Raw genomic sequence first — 10,498 nt, forward strand, 5'->3', positions numbered from 1 at the left:
ATGGCATCCTCCAACTTTGGAGCATTTTCATCATCACAAATCATTGATGAAGAACCTTTGATATTGGATAATGTTGATGATTTCAGCACAGATGATGAATTGGATAACTTACTTCGCGATGAACACAATGACACTGATCAAATGACACAATCATCTCAGCATGTCATTCCAGAACTGCATGAGCGTATGCAATTCCAAACAAAGGAGGAAATTGTTGCTGCAATCAAACAATATCACATCACCAACGGTTACAAATACAACGTTCTTGAATCCAAGCCTAACATCTATGTTATTCGATGTGTAGAATACCACAACGACTGTCAATGGCGCTTGAGGGCAGGGTATAACAAAGTCCGTAAATATTGGGAAATCAAAAATATTGAGGGCCAACATACCTGTTTCTCAAACATACTATCTCAAGATCATACAAATCTTGATAGTACTCACATTGCCACAATTGTATCAAATTTTGTCCGCACAAATCCCTCCATTCTCATCAAAAGTTTGATTGCAGATATTAAAGCTCGATTCGGCTATTCTGTGTCATACAGAAAAGCTTGGATCGCCAAGCAAAAGGCTCTTGCTTTGGAGTTTGGTGATTGGGAAGAGTCTTATAACCATCACCCGAGGTGGTTGCGTGCGGTGAAGGAAGCAAACCCTGGTACAATATTATAGTGCACCGGTTCTCCAGTGGAGATTGATGGACAAACAGACAATAATTACTACATTATGGAAAGAGTTTTTTTCTTTCGGTCCTTGCATACAAGGATTCAAATATTGTAAGCTCATTCTCCAAGTTGATGGGACATTTCTAACGGGCAAATATCATGGAACTTTGCTCACCGCCATGGGTCAGGATGGCAATAGAAATCTTTTTTCAGTGGCATTTGCAATTGTAGAAGGTGAGACAAAGGAGGCCATGATATGGTTCTTTCAACTACTTCGAGAACATGTTTGTCCTCAACAAAATATTGCATCATCACTGACAGAGGAAAGGGTATCTTATCCGCCTTAAGATCTGAAGAAGTTGGTTGGGAAGAAGATGGTTTGAACTCTGTTTATTGCATACATCATCTAGCCTCCAACTTCAATAACAAATTCAAAAATCAGGACCTCAAAAAGCAATTCATCAATTTAGGTACTACTACATTGTTTTTTCTACCAATTTACTATTTATATTCAGTTAACATAACTGTACAAAATTACTACATCCTTACAGCTTACGAGGTCAAGCAACCTACTGTGACGGCAAAGCTTACTGCACTAAGACACCATTACCCACAACAAGTTGCTTGGATAGATAAAATTCCATTAAATAAATGGTCTCAAGCTTTTGATGGAAGGAGAAGATATGTACATATGACCACTAATCTTGTTGAGTGCATGAACTCCGTTTTAAAGGGAGCACGTTCATTACCGATTTGTGCACTCATCAGAACAACATTTGAGAGGACACAATCATGGTTTCTTGAACAAGGACTAAAAGCACAATACATGCTACAAGCAGACTACCAATTTCCTGAAGAAATCACCGACATTATTAGGAAAAATCAATAACAATCAGCATTTTGTCATGTTTATCGCTACAACCGTGAAAATTCAGAGTTTCATGTTCAAGAAATTTCAACACCTTACCAATATCGCCCACATCCAATTTCCTACAAGGTCAGGCTAAATGAATGGTGGTGTGATTGTGGTCACTTCCAAGCTACTTGTCTCCCATGTCATCATGTGATAGTCGTTTGTGCAAATTCCCATATACCACTAACCCAAGTAATCGATCTGGTGTATAGTCTTAACAACATTTACAAGGCATACGAAGTACAATTTCACCCAATCCAAAATGAAGATTATTGGTCTGCGTATACAGGTCCAAACTTCATACTATATCCTCATATGCGACGCAAGGCATCCGGAAGACCGTCTACAAAAAGGATTCCTAATGAGATGGATCAATCCACTCCAGATCAGCCCAAAAAATGCTCTTACTGCCACAATAAAGGTCATCATAGGGGAAATTGTCCATTTCGTCAATAGTTATTTTGTAATCCAATCAATAAGAAATCTAGTACTTTTAATATTTCATATCAAATTGTATTCTACATTTTAATTTCCTTCTTTTATTAAATAAATTGTAAGGACGATATCTTTTTTGTCTAACACAAAAAACATAATAAAAATTTCTAAAACACCTCATAAAAATGTTGTTCAACACTCAGAGTATGCTGGTAATCGATTACCACCAGCCTGTAATCGATTGCCAGGGACTTTTTGCCCATTTACACACACTAGTAAGCGATTACTAGGGCTGTTACTCCATTCAACCTGATGGTAATCGATTACAAGGGGTCTGTAATCGATTACCAGACCCATTTTTGCTTACAAAGCTGAAGTCGTGCAGGGGGGCACGCTTTTACATCTTTGTAATCGATTACAACTCCATGTAATCGATTACTAAGGCCAAAAGTCGTTTTTGGAGTACACGACTTCACTACTGTTCATGTGAACAGTGTGAAGTCGTGTAGGAGAAACACGACTTCTTCTTTAGAAGTCGTTCTAGCCCCCACGACTTCTCTTTGACTTTGATTTTTCCCATTTTGGTAATATAGTAGACAAATTTGCCTACCAGAGTGAAAAAACCAAATATTAGCATTTCCACACTTGTATATTCTGAATGCATTCTTTTTCGTATTCAATATGAAAAGAAAATAATTTTAATACAGAGGTTTAGATTTTAAAGTAACATCCTTTTTCATTCATATTTTTTTTATTTCATCACATTATTTTCTTTATTTATATTTATAAATCTCTTTATATTCATTTGTTTTATTTGCATTCACTCTCTTTGTCTAAATTTATATTCTTCATCCATCTTTATCTTTTTCACGTCCAATAACATTCACATTTTTTTTTCATCCACATTTTTCTTCTCCTATACTTTATGCACTTTCATTTTCCGACATTCATTTCTTTCATTTATATTCATATTCTTATTTTATAATTATTTATTTATTCTTTTATTTATATTATTTGAACATGAAAGTTTTTTTTAAGTTATTATTAGAGATGACAAAAATACTCGTATTTGTAATATTTACAGATAAAAGTCATAATAATAGTTTATATACTCACGAATATCTATTACTTGTTAGTAGCATATATTTTAATACACATTTATAAATGAATTAGATGCATATATCATATCATCCATGTTCAAGAATATTTGTTATTTGAAAAAAATAAAATTAAAATTTAATTTTTTTTAATAACTTAAATTTAATTAAAATTAAAATTTAATTTTTATTTTATTAGATTGAATTTAATTAAAATTAAAATTTAATTTATTTTTTATTATATTTGATATTTTTTGTAATTTTATTTTAAAAACTTGTAAAATATTTTTTTATATATCCGATAGTATAACTCACATATATTTTTTTAATTGATATAGGTTTAAACCCTTGGTTGATCCTCACTTTTGTATGGTAATCTCAGTTCAATCCTCATTTTTGCAACTGTCTCAATTGGGTCATATTTTTTTGTAAAAATGAGCCAATTTTACTGTACCTATTAAGTGGTTTCAGACAACGTTAAATTTAGGGCACGTGGTGAAGAGAGAATGTGCTGATGTGTGTTATTTGATGATGTGGATTTTTTAATTAAATTGTGTGTTATTTAATTAAATAAACAGTGGTGATGTGACATTATTTACTTCCCATTATTTACTTTAGAGAATTCATTATCTGATTGTGCGAATTAGGGATTTGATATTGGAATTGGGGATTTTATTTGCTTAGTGCGAGAGAAAGACAAAGATGAAGATGAACTGCAATCTTGGACAAGACGAAGAGAATCCAGGCGATAGTTGACGCGAACTAAGGTAAGTTAGTTTCATTTCGTGTTTGGTTTTCTTTTTGGACGTATAATTGTCTTTTTGCTTTTACGAACATGTGCTTCTTCGATAATGGGGTTTTTGTGTTGTTTTGTGACTATTTATAATGATTTGTGGTCCCCATTTTTCATGTTCAATTGTTATATTGTAGTTTAGACACTGTGGTCCCGATTGTTCATTTTTGAATTGTTTAGAAGTAGTAGTGGTCCCCTGTTTGTTTCTTTTTCCTTAGTGGGGATGTTAATTTGTTCCCTTTCCCCTGTCTGTGTCTATGTGAGTGTTTAGTTAGTGAGTGTTCCCGTAGTGGTAGGAGTGTAATTGAAATAATTTTTTCACCCACATAATGATAATGGGCAGTTAAAATTTGATGGAGAGAGAGCAGAATGGTCTTGTGATCCAAACCTATTGAGCCATTTTGGCATAGTAGCCTCAGTCAAAGAATTAGGTCATATGGATGTGAAAGAATTACGGTATAGTTTAGGAGGTCAGTCTGTGGACCCAAATAGGTTAGAATTATTAACTGATGATAGGGGTGTCATGCATATGTTGAACATTGCTAGGTTAAATCATGAAGTTCATCTGTATGTGGTTCATAATACCATCGAACTAGAAATAATAGAAATGATTGATTGGGTTGGTGGTCATGTTCAAGATGAAGGTGATGTTGCAATACAAGTGGAGGAGGGTGAGGTTGTTGGTGATGGTGAAGTTCAAACAGAAATGGTGGAGGGTGAGGGTGAATTTCAAACAAAAATGGTGGAGGGTGAGGGTAATGGTGAGGTCCATACTAAAGTTCGAACAGAAATGTTGGAGGGAGGGGTGTAACGCCTCGACAACTTACAGGGAATATTGACTGCCCCCACACATCAACACGAGGCTTTCCAATGTGCTTTGTCCTCACTCGCAAATTTTCCGGGAAAACTTCCCAGAAGGTCACCCATCCCTAAATTACTCCAGGCTAAGCACGCTTAACCATGGAGTTCTTATGGGTTAGGCTACCAACGCCCCGGCAACTTACAGGGACTATTGACCGTCCCCATACATCAACACGAGGCTTTCCAATGTGCTTTGTCGTCACTCGCACATTTTCTGGAAAAACTTCCCAGAAGGTCACCCATCCCTAAATTACTCCAGGCTAAGCACGCTTAACCATGGAGTTCTTATGGGTTAGGCTACCGAAAAACAAATGCATTTGTTGATATGAGTAGCCAAATTAATTCCTTTAAGCTATCCTTCAACCGTATAGTCCCAAACCTATATAATCTCTAGATCCCTCTCATTCCAGTGTATGTTCAATTTATCCATGTGCCCCTTCCACTAGAAGCCTGCCAGGAGCCGCTCCTTGTCCATGCCTCTTGCACCGACAATCACTCCTTTGCCCTCGTCAGTGCCCAGGTGTCACAGAGGGTGAGGGCATTATTGAAGTTGGAACATAAATGGGATATGGTGATGGTCATACTGAAGTTGAAACAAAAATGGTGGATGCTGAGGAGGATGCCCATGGTAAGGAGGATGATGAGGTCTATCATGTAGAGGAGGCTGAGGTACATGAGGTACATGATTTTGAGCTAGAGGATTTAGGAGAAGATGAGGATGAGGATGTACAAGAGGGTGAGACTGAGTACAAAGATGTAGACGAGATTGAGGGTGAGGATGTACATGAGGCGGAGACTGAGGACGAAGATGTAGATGATGAAGAAGTTGATGTCACTAAAGAAAGTCTAATTGATGTCAGCATTCAGTGTGACATTAGGGCTTCTAAAGGAAATTTGAGACAAGAACCTTCCTGTCTAGTAGGTGAGTCTTCTCAGTTAACAGATAATGATTGTATTGATGACGTCTGTGGCTTGTCTGACAATGAGTGGCTTTCAGAGCAGTTGATTAGTGGACCAGATAGTGAGAAGGATGATGGGTCCACTAAGATAAAGTTTCCCACTTTTAGTATGCCCAAAAGTTTAGAAGCTTATAAATGGGAAGTAGGAATATATTTCGCTGAGAAAAAGGAATTCACAGATGCCATAAGGACTTATGCACTAAGTAATGAGAGGAGTTTAAAATTTATTGAGAATGACAAGAAAAGGATTTCTGTGAAGTGTTTGGGTGGAAAATGTAATTGTAAATGGTATGCCTATTGCTCCTTTAGGGCTGATGTCAATGCATGGTAGCTAAGGAAAGTGTTTGATGCTCATAGTTGTAGTAGAGATTTCAATGTAAAGTTGATGACTTCAAAATGGTTGAGTGAAAGGATGGAGAAAACTGTGAGAGAAAACCCTACTATGAAGGTCATGGACATTAGGGAAAAAGTCACTAGGAAATGGAATGTAGGAATTTCAAGAACTATGGCTTTTAAGGCTAGAGCCATGGAAAAATATAATGTTGAAGGGTCATTCAAGGAACAATTTAGAAGAATTTATGATTATGGTCATGAGCTATTGAAAATAAATCCAGGTACAACAGTACAAATAAAAGTTATAATAACAATGGTGAGGTAATATTCCAAAGATTTTATGCATGCTTAAAGGCATGCAAGGATAGCTTCATTTCTTGTAGACCCATCATTGGGTTAGATGGATGCTTTTTGAAAGGCAAGTATGAAGGGGAGTTACTAACAGTAGTGGGAAGAGATGGAAACGAACAAATGTTGCCTATAACATATGTTGTTGTTGAGGTAGAAACCAAAGACTCCTGGACTTGGTTCTTGGAGCATTTAATTGAGGACCTTGGTGGGGAAGTTGTTTGTGCATCATGCACATTTATTTCAGACAAACAAAAGGCCAGTCAATCTTGAATATGTCGTACATGTAACTGAATATGTTGATTACACAAATGTTAACTCAATATCTTCAATATCTCAGGGTCTTTTGCCAGCTATTCAAGATCTTCTACCTGGGGTAGAACAAAGATTTTGTGTTAGGCATTTATATTCAAACTTCAGAAAAAAAATATCCTGGAAAAAACCTTAAACGTCTCATGTGGAAGGCAACTACAACCACATATCCACAACAATGGGAGGCTGAAATGGAGACATAAATTTAGAGGCATTTAAATACTTGCTTGCCATTCCACCTAGGTATGTATTCAGTCTTATAAATATTTCATATACTCACAGTCTTATAAATACTTGACAAGTTATATTTGCTTATCCCAGGTTTTGGTCAAGATCTAGATTCACCTCTAGATCACAACACTTTTGTGAATAACATGTGTGAGGGTTTCAATAGTGTGCTAGTTCATAGTAGGTCTAAGCCAGTTATTACTATGTTAGAAGACATTAGGGTTTACATTATGAAGAGATGGGCTACCAACAGGACAAATATGACATCATATCAAGGTTCAATCTACCCTAAGGTTTTGAACAGATTTCAGAAGGAGTCATGGTTAACTAGATATTGGTTACCAGCTAATTGTGTTGTCAATTTCTATTCATTACAAGTGGTTAAGAGAAAAATTATTTGAAGTCAAACATATTTCACAATTTGGGAAGCAATTTGTTGTGAATGTTGACAAGATGGACTGTACATGTAGAAAATGGACAATTACTGGCATCCTTTGTACTCATGCCATAACTGCAATGAAATTTTTGAATATAAATGCAGAAGACTACATTGGCTACTGGTTTAGGAAGTCTGCTTATGAAGAGACCTACAACATAATTATTTACCTTATCAATGGTCAAAATGTCTAGGATGTTACACCCTATTCAGATGTATTACCACCAAAGAAGAGGATAATGCCAGGAAGGCCCAAGAAAAAACAAAGACTGGAGGATTAGGAGTTGAAGAAGAATGACAGTGAATTAAGAAAGGGTGGATACAGAAAAAAAGTGCCATCTGCAAAGAACTTGGACACAACATAAAAGGTTGTCCACAAAGACCTCCAACAGTAAAAGTTCCTACTGCCCAATGTACTGAACAAACAGAAGTCACCCAACCTCCATCAACAGATGTTCCAATAACTCAAGAATCAACTATGCTTCCTACTGCCCAATGTCCTGAACAACCACAACCCAACCAACCTTTAGCAACACATGTTCCTATTACTCAGGAATGAACTATGTGTGTATCTGATGAATGATCTAATGTACTGAACTAATTTATATTTTGTAGCAAATGTTTGTGCTTTCATTTTGAAGACACTCTTTTAAATATGAAGAAATGTTGATGTATTTTGGATATGTAAGTTGATGTATTTTGGATATGTCAGTTGATGTATTTTGGATATGTAAGACAATGATGTTATCAACTTTCTTTTGGTTATAAGAGAAGGTTTTATTGCCCATTGTTCAGGTCATCATTTTGGTTATAATAGAGTGATTATTGCCCATTTTAGTTATCAGTCATGATCTTTATTGCTCATTGCTTTATCATGTTTGTTTTCCACTTGAATTACCAATATAATTAAAAGAAATTAAATGAGACAGATTATCACTATAATCACTCACCTTTGTAAATAAAACACACATTACATAAAAGCCAAGTTTCACCAATGAGCTGAAATGAGACAGTCTCAACCAAGTTTAAGCAACATTTCTAATACAATTAAATTAAAAACAAATATCACGAAGACCATCCCAACTAAGACTTTCAAGCACTTTTCCAACTTAACCAAAGTTTTCTCCACAAAAGCCATTCTCATATTTTCACCATATGTTTCTTCCATCTGCAGCACATTGTGTTCCATGCTCATCACACCCACTTCTTCATTTCTTACACTTCCATTTCTTTCTTCTACATTCAGTCCATCTCCTTCATCAATGCAACACTGAAAGAAGTTGCAACCAAGAAAATCTTCACTCCCAACCTGTTCAAGAAGAAGACCCACTCCTTCATCAAAACCTAAATAAATAGACAAAGATTTATGCTTATGTAAAACTGACCTTGAAGTTAGGGCATCCCCAGAATTTTTCCACTTATTTTTAGGGATTCTCGCAATATGGAACACTGAAGCATGTGGGTTTTGCACCCAAAATCCTAACACTACCACTACTGTGTTGGAAGCCCGAACCCAAACATTTGCAAGAAAAAGATGAAGGAGACATATCCTCATGTAGCACCTCAACACCACAGTGCTTGGCGAAGACGAAAGACAGCGGAACAGTGATTGGTGAAGACGAAAGAAGAAAGATGAACCTCTTCTTCCTCGAGACGAAGATGAAAATATACTTTGGATATGAGGGGATACCTTTAAATGTTAGGACTTGGTGCTCAACGTGGATAAAACGCATCAGCCATTCAATTTTAATGCACAATGCCACACAATCAAAACATAAAATACAGTTCAGCTAAATTTAACGCCGCATGAAACCACTTAACAGTCAGGGTAAAATTGCCTCATCTTTACAAAAAAATATGACTCAATTGAGATAGTTGCAAAAATGAGGACAAACTGAGATTAGCATACAAAAGTAAGGACTAACCAAGGATTTAAACCAATAGATATATGAAAAATAACAAAACGGACAACAAATTAGATTTTTCCTTGGATGAATAAATACTATTTGTATTCCATCAATTATCATCCTAATTATGATCAACTAATATAAATTAAACTAATATAAAAAGTAGATTTTATTTTATGTTGTCTAAATCAATACTAAATTAAATCAACATTTTCGATGAAGTAAGATGAAGTAAGAGATAGTTTTTTTTTTCTTTTTTTCAGCATTACTTCTTTCTGATAAATTCATAATATAGTTTACCTTAAGAATTTATCATAATAACAACTAGTTGTTGGTATCAAGGTTAAAACGAAAATAAAATAGTAGCAATTATAGTATATATGAGACCTTTATTTTAAACTTATTTTTGAACTATTTCAGGACATATCGGATACATGTTTTTGAAAAGAGAAATGATTCTTTTGACATATTTTAATTTTTTACGTTCATTTGACATTACTTTTACTTACTTTTTATTTTCTTTTTTCTTGAAAAACTACAAAATTTTACACTTTTTAAATCATTTTATCCTTATATTCTGTATCAAATGAATGTAAAAGTGTGTCATAGTATTATTACTCTTTTGAAAATAAAAACCAAGTATGATTACTTTTGATATTTTCTTTATTATCCATGTCCAACCTTTGTTAAACGTGTCATTCTAAAAATGTCCTCACCATCTCTTTGTCCATTTTTGAATATGATTGTATTCTTATGATTCCATATACTTCTCATCATAGGTATCTACATAATTTTTCAAATCTTATTTTCTTTATATATATATATATATATATATATACAAGAAATTTATAAAGAAAAACTTAGTTTCTTACATATTACTTACTTATGAATACATTTATAAACAAAAAACTTGTAGATATCAATTACCTACGTATTATGAAATCTAAGGTATAACTTACGAATTTACCTATAATTAAATAACCTACTGATAAATCTATAAGCAATTTACTAATAAATCCGTATATATCTTTGCTTTTAAAATTGAATATTTATTTGTAGAATCAACCCTTTCCTATTTTCTACTTATCACATGGCAGTCAAATATATATATATATATATATATATATATATATATATATATATATATATATATATATATATATATATATATTAGTTTTTCTTAATAAATCCACATATTTTCCTACCTC

At 34.4% G+C, this 10,498-nt stretch overlaps 1 pseudogene; it reads left to right on the plus strand.

The window, feature by feature from the left end:
- LOC106761838 lies at positions 1 to 1,557 on the plus strand (annotated as a pseudogene).
- The last annotated feature ends 8,941 nt before the right edge of the window (positions 1,558 to 10,498 follow it).

The sequence above is a fragment of the Vigna radiata genome, chromosome 1, assembly GCF_000741045.1.
Source record: "Vigna radiata var. radiata cultivar VC1973A chromosome 1, Vradiata_ver6, whole genome shotgun sequence".
Classification (NCBI taxonomy): domain Eukaryota; kingdom Viridiplantae; phylum Streptophyta; class Magnoliopsida; order Fabales; family Fabaceae; genus Vigna; species Vigna radiata.